Below are 18752 nucleotides of genomic sequence, written 5' to 3' on the forward strand. Positions count from 1 at the left end.
TCTGTGAGTCATTTTCATGCCCCGGAGAAGAATTTGAATCTGATCTCCCCAGTGACGACATAAATGAATGGGGAGAGACAGACTGAGGACTAAAGAGGGGCAGGGGTGGGGGCGGGGGCGTGTCGTCCAGGGCTCAAAATGGATCTTTGCTGGACAGGCTTGTGGGGGGAGGGGGCTGGGGGGGACGAATTGGCGCCCCAGAGGTTCCCACGGAAACTCTTTCCGTGCTTCGCTTTCCCGAGAGCTCTTGAAATTGGCCTCAGTTGCAAATGTGGATTGAAGGATCTTGTGGCTATTGAAGTTGTATTTTGAGTGGAATTTTTGGGGGGAATGTGGTAGGGGGTTCCCCAGCATTATTTAGGGGGCCTGAGGGTACCCAATATGCTGTGCTGTGCAGGGTCTAGCAATGGGGGTCTTCAGGACCACACCAAGTGGTGCTGGGGGTCCTGTGGTGGCCCAGGCTCCAATTCAGGGGCCTCTTAAAGCAATACCCCTCACCACCACCACCCTGCCCATATCTCTACTTATATATTTATTTATTTATGTCATTTTGTGTCACATCCGAATCAATGCTCGGGGGTTACTCCTGGCTCTGCACTCAGGAATTACTCCTGACGGTGCTTGGGGGACCAAATGGGATGCCATAAATGGAACAGGGTCAGCCGTGTGCAAGGCAAACACCCTACCTGCTGGACTATGGCTTTGGCCACGCTGTCCAGATTTTTAAAGGCATAGAAACATGTTTATAGTCTCTGTAAGATTAGTAAAATGCAAGTTAGAATTCTGGCAAAAATGATGCATAAAATAAATAAGAACATCAACCAAAATATTAAGGAGAGGTAGTAGGGGTGGTGGTAAGCCCTTGGTTTTAATTATTATTATTTATTATTATTGTAATTTACTCTTGTATCCCCCTAATTTGCGCGTGGGCAAATACACAACACACACACACACACATGCACATACACACACCACAGACCCACAGTGCTTAGTCATGATCCTCAGGTCATTACTGGCATTGCTGGGGGACCCTCGGTGGTACTGGGATAGAACCCAGCTTGGCTCTGTGCAAAGTGAGCGCCTTAGCCTCTGTACTGTTACTTTGCATATCTTTCATAACCAAGGAAAGGAAATCATGTTGGAAGAACAAATGTTCCCGTTTCTGCCCACACTAAGACCCTGTGGTTTCCTTTATGTAGTTTTCTAGGGCAGGGCCAATGAAGCCAGAAGTCTGGGGGTTCAGTAAAGCCCCAGGGATATGCTCCTCTCCCTCACAGGGATCTCCCCACCCAGCTCTTTTCTGTTCAAGCCTGGGGTTGGGGATTCCCTTGTGTCCTTGTCAGGGGCTGGAGACATAGTACAACATAGTACATTCTTGCCTTGCATGTGGTCATATGGTCCCTTGAGCATCATTGGATATGACATAACCATCGACCACCCCTCCCCTCCTGCCCCTTTTCAGAGTGCTAAAAAAGGAACATGCCCACTTTACTCAGGTTGTTCCCCAAATTCAAAGCCCCTTACCCTGGAAAGATCAATTTACAAACTAGAAATCCCAGACCCACTCTTCCTTCTCTCACTGAGTCTGATCAGACAGGAAACCAATCTAGTAGTATTTCCTTTTATTTATTTATTTATTTTTGCTTTTGGGCTACACTAATGGGAACTCAGGGATTACTCCTGGCTCTGTGCTCACTAATGGGGGGCCTGGGGGACCATATGGATGCCAGAGATAGAGCTCGGGTTGGCCATGTGCTTACCCACTGTACTACTGTTGATACTACAGTTGGCTCTGGCCAACTGTTGATTCTTCCTGAGAAGGTTTCCTTGCCCAGCTCCCATCCTCCCTTACAGTCAATTTATTTACCCTGCATCCACTAAACACCCTCTCTAGTGCTACCTCCATCCCCCGCATCTAATGTTTCAGCACCCTGATGACTGCATTGTAACCCACAGAAAGTTCTCCTGGGTTGGGGATGTGACTCAGAGGGCTGAGCATCTGTCTGTATGGTTTGATCCTTGGCAGTGCATACAATCCCCTAAGGACCCTTAGGAGTGACCCCAGAGCACTGGGCCAGGAGCATCCCTGAATATGCTGTGATCCAAATCACTCCACACCCCTTTAAAAAAAAAGGAAGAAACTGGGCAGAAGAGAAAGGACAGTGGACAGTGGGTAAAGCTCTTCCTTGCATGTGGATGACCCAAGTTCTATTCCCTGCTATCCCCAAGTGCCACCAAGTGTGCCCCTCTCTCCCCCAGTAAGAGAGAAAGCGGGACCAGGAATGCAGCTCAATGGTAGAGCATAGTGAGAACGGAACCCAGGGTTCCGTTTCTGGCGCTGCAAATAAGCAAAAATAAAGAGAATTGTATCTGTGTTTTGGGTGGCTGCCAAAACTTGATATTCCTGACCCTAATGGGTCCAGTGCAGGGGGAAAGATCCATCAATGCTGGCTGGGGCTAGGGCCTCCTTCTGTATGGGAAGTGATGGGGAGGACCTGGCGAGTTCTCCTGCATCCTCAGCCAGGATGCACGTTGGGAGGCTTCTTGGGTTTGTGAGGCAGAACAACACCGCTCATGGATCCCCGCTTTCAGAAAAGACAAGGAGAGGAGTGTTGCCCTTTGGTGTTACAAACGGCCATTTGGGAGCCCAGCAGGTTGGCCCTGAGCCAGCGTTCATTTGCAGTTCCAGGGATGGACAGACCCGGCTGGGATCAATCAACACAGCACAGCCAGGCGCCCCTCACTGTTGTAGCTGGGGCTTCTGACCACATCTCTGAGAAGGACGGGCGCCGTCTCTCCAGCAGGGTCAGGCGAGAGCTGCCCTAGGACCCAGGGCTCCCACTCCCACCCAAACCCAAAAACATTCGCCAGAAAAGATGCATGTACGCTTGTGATCATGGCAGAGCCGAGAGCCATCGCCAGGACACAGCCCAAATGGCCAAATATGGATGAATGAAGAACTGTGGTGGAGACACAATTAAGCACTGCGGAGCACCAAGGAAGCATGAAAGCTGCAGTTTGCTACCACATAGATAGAGCTGGAGACAGCCGCCTCATGTTGAGAGGTCACAGGGAGAAGGATAAACACCAGATGGTCTGGGGTACAAAGAAAAGGAAAACAAGAGAAAAGGTAGTATCAGATCCTTGGCCCCCCATCACAAAAGTCAGATTACCAAACAGTGCGGGAGGATGTAGTCTGCGTGTGTGTGTGCGCACGCGCGTGCGTTGGAGAACGTGAGGTGGACAGGAAGTAATGTAAGGATGGTGGTAATTCCTGGGCACTGTGGTCAGGAAGAGACGATACATCAGGATCATAAAGATTAATGCTGATATAAACAAGCAAACTAAACTGCAAGGAAAAATAAAGAGGGTAAGGCTGCTGGGGCTTCTGGAAGTACATCGGGGTGGGGAGGAGGATGCCCCGAGAAGACCCCAGAGTTCTCGGCTTGAATTCCAAGTGTGTACCTGGAGTTTCCACAGCTTGGTCTCTCTGCAGAGATTTTTCATGATGAAAGGGAGTTGGGTCGTTCCGAGTTCGATTCCTCCACCCCTCTCGCAGAGTCCGGCAAGCTGCCAAGAGTATCTCGCCCACACGGCAGAGCCTGGCAAGCTACCCGTGATGTATTCGATATGCCAAACACAGTAATAACAAAGTCTCCAATGGAGACGTTACTGGGCCCGCTTGAGCAAATCGATGAACAACGGGAGGACAGTGACAGTGATTCTCAGAAAGACCAATTAGATCATAATCAGAAGCAAAAAATATGTATGTGTATATTTGGCTTTTTGGGTCACACAGAGGGCAATGCTCAGGGGTTACTTCTGGTTCTGCACTCAGGAATTACTCCTGGTGGTGCTCAGGGGACCAAATGGGATGTCAGGGATCAAACCTGGGTCAGTCATGTTCAAGGCAAATACCCTACTTACTGTTTTATCACTCTGGCCCCTGTGGGAAAAAAAATTTAAAGGCAAGGTACTCTATATTGAGACCCTCTTTGATTATCCCTTCTTTTCTTCTAACAAAACCTGGTGATTGGGTAGGGACTATTGTCTTAATTTTCCACTTGAATCCCGCTGGTCATCGTTGGAAGGATTCTCAACCTTAGGGAAATTCCCTTCCAGAAAATTCCAGCTCTCAATCTTCCTTGAAGCCAGTTTATTTATCCTCTGTCCATTAAACGCCCTATCCGGGCCAGTGGTCATGCAGTGTTTCAGCCCGGGGACTTCCCGCAGTTCCCCTGGACCCCAGATTCTGCAGCAGTTCCCCACAAAGGCCATCAGTCCCATATAATCTCAGGAATTTTGTTGCAGAGAACTAGAACAGAGGGTAAGGTACTTGCCATATATGTGGCCAACCCGTTTGATCCCCCGCATCACAAATGGTCCCTTGAACATGACTGGAAGTGACCTCTGAGCACAAAACCAAGAGTACCTCCAGATGTGCTTGATGCCTCATGAATTTTGTTGCGTATACTAGCAATTAAAACCACTTCCTCTGTGTGTGTGTGTGTGTGTGTGTGCGTGCGCGCGTATGTGTGCACGGCCAACCCGGGTTCGATTCCCAGCATCTCATATGGTCCCCTGAGCACTATTAGGAATAATTCCTCAGTGCAGAGCCAGAAGTAACCCCTGAGCATCGCCAGGTGTGACCCAAAAAGAAAAAAAAAGAAAAGAAATAAAAAAGAATGGGGTTGGGGCTGGAGAGATAGCACAGCGGGTAGGGCGTTTGCCTTGCACACGGCCGACCCGGGTTCGATTCCCAGCATCCCATATGGTCCCCTGAGCACTTCCAGGAGTAATTCCTGAGTGCATGAGCCAGGAGTAACACCTGTGCATTGCCGGGTGTGATCCAAAAAGAAAAAAAAAGAATGGGGTCTGCTCCCCACAATCCACTGAGGAACATTGAGGCAGGAGGGGGCACCATATAGAACATAGCAGGGCCTCGTGGGTGGGAATCTCTGGGGTGGACACATTCCATTTTAGATCCCTTTGAGACATTTAGTAATTTCCTGCTTGTTTTGGTGGCCCTGCTCCCCTCCCTGCCTGTGGTCACAAGTGGCTGTAGTGGTCATCCAGTTCCGGCCAGCTCTATGGATGATGTTCGACCTGTCCAGCTCTGTCCGGTTCACTGTCCTGGCGGCCTCCTCAGGTCCCTGTGCTTAGCTACTTGCTCATGCTTCTGCCTTTGCGTCACTGCAGGACATCAAGATGAGGCATTTCTTCACTCAAAGGGGTGCCGGGGAGCAGAGGAAAAGCACAGCTGAATCCGTAGGGATCACAGTGCCACGCCTGGCACTGACCTTTGAGCCAACTCCCCTGCCCCTGCCCCTGCCTGGCCGTGTTATTTAGACCCCGCCTAGAAAGCCCTGTGCTCACATGGTAGTTGTCTTTCTCTGACTTCTTATTTAAAAACAAATTTTTGGCCCCTCCCAGCAGTACTCAGGGGTTACTCCTGGCTCTGCATTCAGGGACCACTCCCAGGGGGCTCAGGGGAGCATAAGGTGGGGAACCATGTGCCAAGCAAATTTCCTCCCCGCTGTACTGTTACTCCCGCCCCTCCTCTGCTTCCCTCAGCATGAAGCCCCGAGCCCCAGCTGTATTGCTTCAGATGTCAGGATGACCTTCTTTGCTGTCCTAGCTGGAGAATATTCTATTGTGTGTCCATACCACATCGTCCGTATCGTTCACCCACCCTGCCCCTTATTCTGCCCTTCCCACCCCTTCTTGCACCCCGTGATGACCCAGGGTCCACTCTGAGTCACCCATCAAAGCTGGGGTCTCTAGCCAGAGAGTGCTGTGCTCTGTCCCCCATACTGCCTCCCATCCCAGAGCCCCCCGTCCCAGACTCTGTCCCACTGGGCCCCACGCTGGACATTCTAGCAGCCTTTCTCCTTAGGTCTGATCATGTGCGTATACACAAAACTCAGGGTCTACTGCCCTGCCCTCACCCACTGATAAGGGACCCTGATAAAGCATGCGGGTAAAGGAGAGGTGCCCGGGCGAGGTCGGTAGGGACCCAGAGCACAGAAGCTTCTGTTCCAGCCGAGGTAGGGTGTGACGAACTGCCCCGGTGGATTGTTTGCCACTCTGGAGGCTCTGTGAACCCCGAACCCTGGATTGTGGGGGGGGGTTTATGGAAGCTTAGTGGTGTATACTTGATAAATCATTAACCCCACACTCCCAGCCCCCTCTCAAGTACAGGGCAGGACAGAGAGTCTCAAACTTCTGATCCCAGGACCGTGGAGATGGAGCCAAGGTCTGGGCAAATGCTTTGTAACGTTTCTGATGCCCAGACCCGGATTCCATTCTTGACACCATGGGGTTTATTGAACACCCCTGAGATCAACCCCAGAGCCATATGCTGGGATTAGCTCCCCGAACACTGCTGGTTGTGAGCTTCAGGCCCCCCGACTCTCAAACCAAGCTTCTGATCTTTCAGGAGAACCAACCCTGCCCCATGAGCCCACCCAGAATCACCTGGTTGTATAACCAAGGACACTTGGGAAATTTCATCCAGGAAATGCCAAAGGTTTCAAGAGCATGGAGTGAGGTCCAAGAGCTAATCTTAGAGCCAAAATAGTGTTCCTGGTGCCCATTGCTCAGGAAATCAGCCCAAGGCCTCAGGAGTTCTGGGAAAGGAAGGGTTTAGGGGGAACAGCAGGGTTCTCAGTAAATCCCTTTCTCTTTCTGGGTGCACACACTTCTTTTTCTCCTTCTCCTCCTTCTCCTTCTCCTTCTCCTTCTCCTTCTCCTTCTCCTTCTCCTTCTCCTTCTCCTTTTCCCCCTTCTCCTTCTCCTTCTCCTTCTTCTCCTTCTCCTTCTCTTTCTTATTGAATCACTGTGAAATACAGTTACAAAGCTTTCATGATTGAGTTTCAGTCATACAATGATTGAACACCCATCCCTCCACCAGTGCACATTCTCTACCACCAATGTCCCCAGTATACCCCCATCCCACCCCTCCCCCTGCCTCTGTGGCAGACAATCTCCCCCATACTCTCTCTCTAGTTTGGGCATTATGGTTTGCAGTACAGATACTGAGAGGCTATCACGTTTGGTCCTTTATCTACTTTCAGCACACATCTCCCATCCTGAGCGATCGCTCCAACCATCATTGACTTAGTGATCCCTTTTCATTCCCAGCTGCCTTCTCCCCCAGCTCATGAGGCAGGCTTCCAATTATGGGGCAAACTTCCTGGCCCTTGTCTCTACTGTATTTGGGTGTCAGTCTCATGTTATTTTATATTCCACAAATGAGTGCAGTACTTCTATGTATGTCCTTTTCTTTCTGACTCATTTCACTTAGCATGATACTCTCCAGGACCATACACTTACAAGCAAATTTCATGACTTCATCTTTCCTAACAGCTGCATAGTATTCCATTGTGTAGATGTACCAAAGTTTCTTTAACAAGTTGTCTGTTCTCAGGCACTCGGGTTGTTTCCAGATTCTGGCTATTGTGAACAGAGCTGCAATGAACATACGGGTGCAGATGTCATTTCTACTATGCGTTTTTTGGGCATGTTCTTCAAACTCCCAAAAGCCCCCTGCCAGGAAAAGTTGGCAATCAACATTTGAACTTACCACCGACTTCTCTGGGGCTTTCTGCATGAGAAGTTTCCACATTCTACTCCAGAATCCAATGACCATAGTTTCCTGTTCTAGAACTCTTAAGGCAGTTTACTGGCCACTCTGCAGGCACATGCTTCTGTAATCAGAAGATTCCTGAACAGGGACCAGTGTGCAGTCCAGAGTATCAGATAAAGCCTCGCCTAGAGTCAATATTTGGAAATGAGACAGAGCCTGTTGTTATGGCTGAAGGCGCTGACTCGTGTTATCACTCCTCTCCCACCCTCCCCACCATCCCCCCCCCCCCCCCCCCGCCACAGGAAAAGAGACAGCAGGTTCCTCTCTGAGAAATCACAGCAAATGTGCGTTTCACTGAGCTCAGCAGCCTGCCCTCTGCTCCAGACAAGTGCTTCTCGTGGCTTTTCTCTCTCATTTCAAAGAAAATTGCAGGGCAAGGGAGCTGGAGTGATAGCACAGCAGGTGGGGCATTTGCTTTGCACTCAGTCAACCCAGGTTCACTCCCCAGCATCTTTATGGTTCAGCACAGCCAAGAATAATTCATGAATGCAGAGCCAGGAGTAATCCCTGAGCATCCTTGGGTGTACCCAAAAACAAACAAACAATAAAGAAACAAAAGGAAAAAAAAAGTAGGGCCAGAAAGGTAGCAGGGGGGTTAAGGTACTTTAAAGCCTTGCATGTGGTTGACCCTGATTTGATCCCCACACTCTATTATGGTGCCCAAGTCTGGCATGAATGATCCCTGAGCAGAGAGCCAGCAATCAGCCCTGAGCACCGTTGGGTGTGGCTGCAAAACAAAACTCAAGATAAAATGAAAGCCAAAAAACCCAAATAGAATTTTAGATGATTTAAGATGTCTCAAGTTAACAGACACACAATAATTTTTAAAAATTATTGTTCAGTGGTTATTATATCAACAGTACTCATGGTTGTGGCTATGTAAAAAACAGAAAAACAGTGAGAACAAAATTCCCTTAATCTTATAACCTAGAAATAACCTTGGTTTATATCTTGAAACTCCTAAGTTCCTTCTGGGGGTGGAGGGGCAGAGCCAGCAGTGCTGGGGGCAGGGGGTCACTTCCAGCAGGGTGCGAGGGGTCCAAGCCGTGTCAGAAGCCGGGGCTGGGGCTCCCAGATACCAAGCATGCACGGTCCTGCCCTGTGGTCTCTCTCCATGACCCTGAACTCCTAAATTGTTTATAATAGTCATTATAATAATTATTAATGGTGCCAAAGGGTAAGGTGCTTGCCTTGCACACAGCTGACCTTGGTTCGATCCCTGGCATCCCATATTGTCTCCTGAGCTCCACTGGGAGTGATCTCTGAGCACAGAAAGAGAAGCAAAGCCTGAGCAGGGTGGGTGTGGCTCCCAAATTAAAACAAAATAAAAAATTATTGTGGTCCTGAGATTCAAACTTAGACCCTCCACAGGCACAGGGAATGCTCTACCTCTGCCAAATCCCCTGCCCTGCCTAAACTCTCTCTCTCTCTCTCTCTCTCTCTCTCTCATCAGTGTCACATGCACCGATGCTCAGGGTTATTGCTGGCTCTGCACTCAGGGAGCACTCCTGTCAGTGCTTGAGGAGGACCATATGGGATGCCGGAGATCGAAGCTGGTCAGTCACGTGCAAGGCAGATGTCCTACCCACTGTACTATCGCTCAAATCCCTAAATTATTATTATTTATTTTTATTATTTTTTTAGGGCTAGAGCGATAGCATAGCAGGTAGGGCGTTTGCCTTGCACGCGGCCGACCTGGGTTTGATTCCTCTGCCCCTCTCAGAGAGCCCGGCAAGCTACTGAGAGTATCCTGCCCGCATGGCAGAGCCTGGCAAGCTCCCCGTGGCGTATTCCATATGCCAAAAACAGTAACAACAAGTCTCACAGTGGAGACGTTACTGGTGCCCACTTGAGCATATAGATGAACAACGGGAGAACAGTGCTATTATTTGTTTATTTAATTAATTTATTTATTTATTGCTTTTTGGGTCACATCCGCTGATACTCAGGAGTTAAGTCCTGACTCTGCACTCAGGAATTACTCCTAGCAGTGCTGGGGGGACCATATGGGATGCCGGGGATCGAACCCAGGTTGGCTGCATGCAAGGCAAGTGCCCTACCTGCTATCACTCCGGTCCCACTTATTATTATTATTATTAGTAGTAGTAGTAGTATTGCTTTTTGGGTCACACCCGGCAATGCTCAGGGGTTACTCCTGGCTCATGCACTCAGGAATTACTCCTGGCGGTGCTCGGGGGACCATATGGGATGCTGAGAATCGAACCTGAATCGGCCATGTTGGCTGCGTGTAAGGCAAAACGCCCTACCCGCTGTGCTATTGCTCCAGCCCCACTTATTATTATTTTTTAAATGTTTCTAATGAGGGCCAGAAGGTCTGGTCCATGGTTGAAAGCTTACCACAAGTGTGTGTGTGTGTGTGTGTGTGTGTGTGTGTGTGTGAGAGAGAGAGAGAGAGAGAGAGAGAGAGAGAGATACACAAAGAAGAGAGCACTATGGCAATGATAGGTGGGTAGACAGCAGGGCATTGTGGGAGCAGAGCCCGGCTTCTGGTTGTCAGTGTCCTGTGACGTTCCCTCCTCCAGCAGTCTCAGATCACTGGCAACCTAAACTTTCCCTTGTTCTCTCAAAACCTCAAGCACTACAGTGGTGTGACTTAGTTACCCACACACAGCTCAACAACCCCCCAACTCAGGCTCCCCCCATACACACACAGAGTCTCATTAAGGTCCATTTGCTGGGAAGGCAAGGACACAGGAGTCCAGCCCTTCCCACCCCTCAGAGGGTCTCACCCCTAACCCAACAGTCTGGCTTTGGGGGATCTGCCTGCCTTGGAGGATGCATCCTCTTGGTAGAGGATCAGAGCCTTTGTTTGTTTGGGGGTCACACCTGGCAGTGCTCAGGGCATACTCCTGGCTCTTCACTCAGGGATCACTCTTAGTGGGCTCCGGGACTATATGGGGTGCCAGGGAATCGAACCCGAGTCAGCCGCCGTGTGCAAGGCAAGCAACCCCTGAGCACCACTGAGTGTGACCCAAAAACAGAGGGGCTGGAGTGGTAGCACGGCAGGTAGGGCGTTTGCCTTGCACACGGACGACCCGGGTTCGATCCCCAGCATCCCATATGATCTCCTGAGCACCGCCAGGAAAAATTCCTGAGTGCATAGCCAGGACTGACCCTTGTCGGGTGTGAAACAAACAAACAAAAAAACCCCAACCAAACAAACAACATCCTCCCCCCCCCAAAAAAAAAAAGAAAAAAGGAGAGGGAAGGAAAGAGGAGGAGGATAGGTGAGAAGAAAGGAGGGGAGGTCAGAGGTGGGGAGGGGAAGCGGAGAGGGGTGAAGACAAAAGAAGAAGAGAGGAGAGTAAAGAGAAAAGGAGAGGGGAGGGAAGAGAAAGGGAGGAAGGGGAGAGGAGATGATGCAAAGGGCCAAAGCTGCCTTTCTGCCAAGTGACTCTTCAGTGGGTGTGAAAGAAGTTTGAAAAAGCAAGGAAGCTGGAGAGATAGCACAGTGGGTAAGGCGTTTGTTTGCCTTGCACGCGGCTGAGCTGGGTTCGATTCCCAGCATCCCATATGGTCCCCTGAGCACCGCCAGGAGTGACCTCTGTGTATCACCGGGTTGTGGCCCAAAAAAGCACACACACAAAAAAAAAAAAAAGAAAGAAAAGAAAAAGCAAGGGCCGCAGAATTAAGGAATCCGTTAGGTGCAGAGGGAAAACCTAGATCCACTCTTTGGACCAACAGCTCCGGAACCCCGCCAGCATTTTGAGTCACCCATGCCCCGAGTTCACACACAGCTGTGGGCGTCTCGGATCATTCCGTTCCATGAGAAATCCTTGCATGTTTCCCCAAACTATAAATAGTGGGTGACAGGTGCTGGCCCGCACCCCTGGCCAGGCTCCAGGACTTACTCCTTTCCTGGCATCATCTTTCTCAAACCCTGGGTTTTGAAACGTCGCTCCTCTGAGGTCTGTCTCCGGGTGTGAGGTTGTGCGGGTGCCAGGTCAGTGGCACTACCCCGTTTGCAGAACTGCTGCATGTCTGGGAGCTGTGCTCAGGCTCCTGGAAAGAAAATTTTTCTTTTCTGGGGAGACAGCATGAAGGACTGGGCTGCATCAACCCCAGGTACCCCATATCCTTACCCCCCATCACTGCGGGGGGTAGCCAGGGAGGCCCCCAGTACCACCTGGGAGACCTGGGCAGCTCAAGCACGCTCAGCTCGGCTGGCTGTCCCCTGGAGTGACCCCCTGCTCCCCTGAGTATTTCTTTCTTTTTGTTTGTTTTTGTGTCATACCTGGAAGTGCACAGGGCTTGCTCCTGGCTCTGTGCTCAGGGATCACTCCCCGCGCCAGGGATCGGACTAGGATCAGCCTCCAGCGAGGCACGTGCCTTGTCTGCTGTCCTATTGCTCTGGCCCACCCGCTGAGTATTTATTGGAAGGTTGCTCCCCTGCAGAAAGGACATTGCTAACCTCTTCTTATGGGGGAAACTGACTCTCTGCCACCTGGTGTATGGTAGAAAACCTTGCCAGTTCTTGCTGAAATCTAGCATCACTATATCACTGTCATCCTGTTGCTCATCGATTGCTCTAGCGGGCGCCAAGAATGTCTCCATTTATCCCTGACACATGCTAGTTTAGCCCAGTGGCATCTACTCGCTCCAGGAACCTGAAGAGCACGTTGTTGTTACTGTTTTTGGTATCTGAACATGTCACAGGTAGCTTGCCAGGCTCTGCCGTATGGGCGGGATATCCTCGGTAGCCTGCCAGGCTCTCCAAGTAGGGCGGAAGCTTTGAGCTTATATAGTTGAGCTGGAGGTGGTTTGTGGGTGTGTCTCTCACCTACCTAACTTTTGGCTGTTTAATTTCTTTTTTTTTTTTTAAACAGATTTTATTTGGTGAATTTTTAAGGTATGGAGGGGGAGAGGGTGAGAGAGTAACGTACTCAAGAAAGAACACAGGCTTCTCCAAGGGCAGAGAGAGAGCCCCTACACACATCCTAACATTAGACACAAAAGCATGAAAGTACACATCTCAAAAGGGGAGATGCAGGTGACACATGTGCTTGGGCACCACATGTGCTCTGCCACGTGGGCGTAAGCAGCACATGGGCTCAGGCAGCAATGCGCTGGCTATTTAATTTCTTGGTAAACTTGGCTCCAAATTGTTGGGGTCTGGCCAAAGGCACAATAGCAATTTTGGGGTATCTGGAAGTCTGAAGGCACCATCAGGCTGCTGATGCACTCGCCCCCACAGGTACAGGGTGACCTGAGCTGGCGGCACCATACCCCTGAAATCTACCCGAGGGAGCAGAATCCTTGGGTGAGCCAGAAATTGGGTCTGGGGCCCGGAAGGTCTGGTCACTCTTCTGTCATTTACGGGGATGCACTGGGCACATTCTCCCCTTGCAGCCTCACTGTGTTGAGGTGTCAGACTACCAGAGAGTGATTTAGGCCTCTGGGATGGGGGATGGGGGGTGGGAAACAAACCAAAAAAATCTTCCCCCAGTTCATCTTCTTGTCTCATTGACTTATTTTGCATGGGGGAGGGGTGAGTTTGGGCCACACCCAATTTGTTGCCCTTGGGGGGTGCTCAAGGGCCCATGGGGTGCAGGGGATCGATGGAAGGCCTCCTGTGTGCAGAGCCTGAGCTCTGCCCCTTGAACCATCTCTTTGGCCCTTTTTTTTTCTTTTTGGGTCACACCTGGTGATGCACAGGGGTTACTCCTGGCTCATGCACTCAGCAATCACCCCTGGCGGTGTTCAGAGGACCATATGGGATGCTGGGAATCAAACCCTGGTCAGTCGTGTGCAAGGCAAATGCCCTACCCGCTGTGCTGTTGCTCCAGCCCCCTCTCTTTGGCTCTTGACTCACATCTTTGGTTGGTGGGGCCGACCAGCTTTTGTTTATTCCAGGTCACTCTCTGCCTTTACCAGGTCCCCTCACACCTGCCCAGTTCTGAGTGGTTATTGTCCCTTTAGGAGCGTTTGGTGAGGGCCTGAGAGATAGTTCAATGCGTAGGGCACTTGCCTTGCATGTGACTAAGCCAGTTGCACCCCTGGGGTTGCTACCTGGTACCACAGTGGTCCCTGGATCCCGCCAGGAGTGACCCCAGAGCACAAAGTCAGTAATTCTCAAGCACAGCTCTGGGTGAAGCCCCCCTCCCCACCCCACCCCCAAAACCAAACAAAATATTGGGACCAGAGATAGGCTACAGCGGATAAGGCACTGGTCTTGCAAACTTCTGAACTGGTTCTCTCCCCTCTACTGCATACACTCTCCCAAGCACCACCAGGAGGGACCTCCGAGCACAGAGCCAGGAGTAAGCCTTGAGCACTGCCAAGTGTGGGCCCAAAGCCCAGACTAAAGCGCCTTCCTTTTCAAAGATGTGACTTAGCCCCCGCCCCCTTTAGGGAGGGGCCCTGTGAACCTGGGATCCCGCCCACCTGTCACTCAAGACAGAGGAAAGCTGGGAAGTCTTCTGGAGGAGGACCAGGATCTTGGAGTCCAGTGAGAGGGAGTATCCCTGCGAGGGCAGTTGTGTCCGGGTACTCATCTTCTTGGGGCCAGGAGAAAGGGAGGAGGATTCTCAGCTGCGTGGAGTGCAGGGGCCGCAGAGGGGACTTGGTGAGGAGTTGGGCTAGTGTCTCATTTAGAGCAGGGAGAACTCAGGGCAGTGAGGGTCTGGGGGAGCTGTGCCCGGAAGGACCCCTCCAGCCCCTGAACTTTGATGCGTTCCACTGGGCAGGATCTGATCAATGCCCCTGACGGTGGGGGAAAAACCCAGATAGGAAAAAGAGGTGTGTGTGTGTGTGTGTGTGTGTGTGTGTGTGTGTGTGTGTGTGTGTGAGACCTGAGCTTACTCAGGCAAACTGCTGCAGAGGCTCTCTCCTGGCTGGGCAGAGAGACCCTCATCACTGTCCCAAGCAGGTGGCAGAACCAACAGACAGAGATTCCACTTCCTGTAGACATGTGCTTTCTGCAGAGTGAGCCCCTGGGAGCCCGGGTCACTTTGCCACTGCCTGTGGCATGGCTTGGTGGCAGTCGCTAGCAGGCTCTCCGATACCGACGTGGCTTGCTGCTGTGCGGTTGACGTGTGAAGACACTTTTACCAGCGGTTGGAGTCCTGGGGGGAAGAAGACGACATGGCAGCGTGTGGTTATTCTGTTCTAACCGCACAGAGGCAAAGGTTACTTAGCCAAGTGTGAAAGTCCCAGCCCGCTTGTGGACGTGAAAGTGGTGATTCCTCGAAGCCCTGGGTGACAGGCAGAGCAGGGTGACAGATCAGACAGCAGTGCGGAGGTCAGGGGGCCTCGCAGGCACTGGAAGCCCCGCAGGGGCTGAGGCAGCAGCAGGGTGAAGAGTCTCCCAGGAAATCCCAAAGCCCTAGGCAGGAGCCCCTAGAGGGAAACAATGTGGCCCCCAGTGGTGAGGTTGGGGGTGGGAGGAATGGAGGGGAGGCAGGGAGATGAGATGGCCCCAGGTCATTCTGGAACACACATCCATAAACAGTGCCACTGGCTGTCCAGAAACAAATACTGATTGAGGGGTCTGGAGGGATAGCACGGCGGGAAGGGCATTTGCCTTGCACGTGGCCGACCCAGGTTCAATCCCAGCATCCCATATGGTCCCCCCAAGCACCATCAGGAGTGATTCATGAGCACATGAGCCAGGAGTAACCCCTGTGCATCGCCGAGTGTGACCCAAAAAGCAAAAACAAATAAAAATTGAGAATCAATAAGACAGGTGACATTCCAACGGGTGCAGCTTGATGGCAGAGGGAATGATGAGGCTGCAGGAAGATGCAGGAAAAAGACTGACTTTGCTTGTTTGCCTGAGCACCCTCGTTGGTGCTCAGGACTCACTCCTGGCTCTTCACTTGGGAGTCTGGGGTGCAAGAGCTCAGATGGACTATGAGCAAGGCAATCAACCTGTACCCCCATCCTGTTTCTCCAGCCCCCTGGAAGATCATGGCTTTCAGAGCGCAGCGCTGGGGGCAGTGGACGGACGTGGAGCTGAGTGGACAGGGGTTCATGGAGAGGCTGTGGGGACCCCGAGAAAGTGGCGGTGGGGAGCCCAGGAAGTGGCAGAGCTGGCGGAAACCGGGTCTAGCTTCTTTCCCTTCTCTTCCCAGCTGCCAGGGCGCAGAATTGCGTGCCCTGAGGCATGAGGAGCGCGCGCTGGTGAGTGTCGCATATCTGGGGACAGTGCTGGAACCTTCAGCTACTGCGCCTGTAGGGGTGGCGCTTGCGTTCTGCGGGGGCTCATGCTCCTGGGCACGGTGCTCGAACGTCCTTTATTGCAGAGACCCAACATCCCTGGCTGCAGGGGTTGGAGTGGGGGTGGGGCTGGCTTGCTCAGCTGTGGCAGGGCGGGGGCACATGTGGGCGGCATGGAGGATCAGACTCATGGTCTCCTGCTTCAAGACAGATGCTTCCACCCCTCGAGCTTGCCCCACCCTGGTGTGCAGGTGTGTATGTGTATGGATGCATGTTATATGTGCAGGTGTATGCATATTTGCATCTGTGTGCACATGTGTGTGCATGCATGTGTGTGTGTGTGTCTGCATATGTCTACGTGTGTGTTTAAGCCGAGGGGGAACCAAGCAGGTTGAAGGCGGGTGGGGATCGTGATGCAGACAGGGCAGGAGGCTATGTATACCCCAAACGCAGACCCGACCCCACTTACAACAACCACAGGTCCCAAGAGATAGTACAGCTGGCAGGATGGTTGCCTTGGACGCAGCTGAGCTGGGTTGGATTCCCGGCTCTCCGCATGAGCCCAGAAGCACAGCCAGGGGTGATCCCTGAGCACAGATACAGGAACAAGTCCTGAACACCACTATGTGTGGCCCCCACAAATTATCTTGGGGGGGGTTTCTGAAGCAGTGCTTAAATGGTTCATGCCCAGGGACTCTTGATCCACTCGGCTGGTGGTTCAAGGTGAGAGTCCAAGATTGCTGTTTAGATTTGTGATGTCAGGGATGAGCCAGGCACCTGGGCAGGACTCGGACCTCCAGATCACACCCAGTGGTGCTGGGGTGGGGGGTGGGGGTGAGGGCTGTGGTTCTGGGGATCAAGTCAGGGCCTGGCACATGCAAGGCTACATCTTGACCCCTGTGCTTGACCCCAGCCTCACTTTCTAGCCTCAGGAACAGATTCTGAGGGCTGGTGTTTCCACTTGTAGGTAATATTTGTTGGTTTGACAATAGTTTATTATTTTATCATGATTTTACTTATTTAAAAATAGTTTTTTTCCAATGTCTTGAGTAAGAATTAAGGATATTTAAAATTGAGGTAGCTTGGTTTGTACAAGCATTATGTCTGTGTCTGTGGAACAGCATTGCATCTTGGCATCTGTCTGCATTCATCTTGCTTGTCATTGTATGTCACCCTGGGACAGTAGACCCCTCCCTCTCATATGCTCCTCACCAGCCCTGCTCCCCGCCAGGGACTTCCAGTCTGTACAGGAGAACTCATGAATACTGCATTGCTGTGGTTAAAGACACCATTCAGAACATTGCAGTGAATGTTACTGACCACAGATTCCCATGGACAGTGCGTAAGATTAGCACCTGACCACCAGAGGTTTTCAGTGTATGGCTCTTTATTTATAGATTCTGTAGTTCCATCTCTGTGGGCTGTCTTCAATGCAATCTTCAACAGTAGTCGCTAACAGCAACCTCAGGGACTGGAGCGATAGTGCAGAAGGTAGGTGGTTTGCCTTGCATGCTGCCAACCTGGGTTCGATTCCCGGCATCCCATATGTTCAGGGGTGTTTGGTCCTCTGAGCCCTGCCAGGAGTTAATTCCTGAGTACAGAGTCAGTAGTAATCCATGAGCATGACTAAGGGTGTGACCCAAAACAACAATAACAAAAAACAAATAAACAAAACCCAGCAACATCTGCATGTAAGACAATAACCCCATCTGCCATCTCACTCTGCAGTGACCTGAGCTTATATAGGTTTTGGACTCCTGCTCCTTTGCTGATTGGCTAAGTCAGTCAGGCTATGCAAATCACCAGTTGGATCACATGTAAATAAGGGTTTGTGTCTGTGGAATGAACAGTTGGCTAGAATATGCCAAATGTAAATGAGAGCTTGTGGCTCGACCAATCAGATCATGTATGCCCTATGCAAATGAGGGTTTTGTGGGCCTGACCACTCAGATGACAATTGTAAATGAAGGGCCACTCAGAGATCCTGATTATCTCTCCAGACCAGAGGTTATTTTATTTTAATTAAAAATTTAGGGCAAGACATGATCCCAGAGACTCAGAAGCGAATCTCAGAACCCAAAGGCTTTTGGCAGAAATGCGTCCTGTTCCTGCAGTAGGTTACTGGCGCTGGGCTACTCCAGGTGGGAATAGGTTTCATGCCATGGCCTGTTCCCCCTGGCAGCCTGGTGACCACCATCCCCCAGACGCCACTGGACAGTCAGGTTTGGGCCTGCAGTGATGAGACACACGGGGCCTCACCACATGGGGATGGAGCCGACTTTTACTCCCCATCCCAACGAGATCCCGAGTCGCCACCTACAAATGGCCTCTCTGGATCCTGATCAAGCTGATTAATGGCCATGATACTGGAGACTCAGAAACAAATCTTGAAACTAAGTGGCTTTTGGCAGAAATGTATCTGGACTGCATACAAGGTGGTCGCCAGCTCAGAGCTTATTGGAAAGCCAGGTATGAGCCAGTGGTGATGGGGCAACTGCAGTCTCATGGGAAGGGGGGCAGTACCGGCTAGTCCTTCACGCCCTACCGAGGTCATGAGTTGCCCTCCACAAGGGCTCTCTGGCATGGCCATGGCTCCAGAGGCAAAAGGACTTAATCCAGAACCCGGCAGCTTGCGGCAGAAAAGTGAATGGACCATGCGTTAAACTACGGTGCCATGCCTCCCCGGGAGGGAAAGGGTGTTGCTCCCTTCCGCCTTTTTCCCCCCTGGCAGCAAGGTGGCCGCCACCTCAGAGCTTATAGGAAAGCCAGGTATGAGCCGGTGGTGATGGGGAAACTGCAGTTTCATGGGAAGGGGGCGGTACCAGCAAGTCCTTCACACCCTATTGAGGTCACGAGTTAGCCCCCATGAGCAGTTCTCCAGCACAGCCATAACACCAGACACTCAGAAACCAATCTTGTAATTATT

The sequence above is a fragment of the Sorex fumeus genome, unplaced genomic scaffold (assembly GCF_029834395.1).
Source record: "Sorex fumeus unplaced genomic scaffold, SorFum_2.1 ptg000265l, whole genome shotgun sequence".
NCBI lineage: Eukaryota > Metazoa > Chordata > Mammalia > Eulipotyphla > Soricidae > Sorex > Sorex fumeus.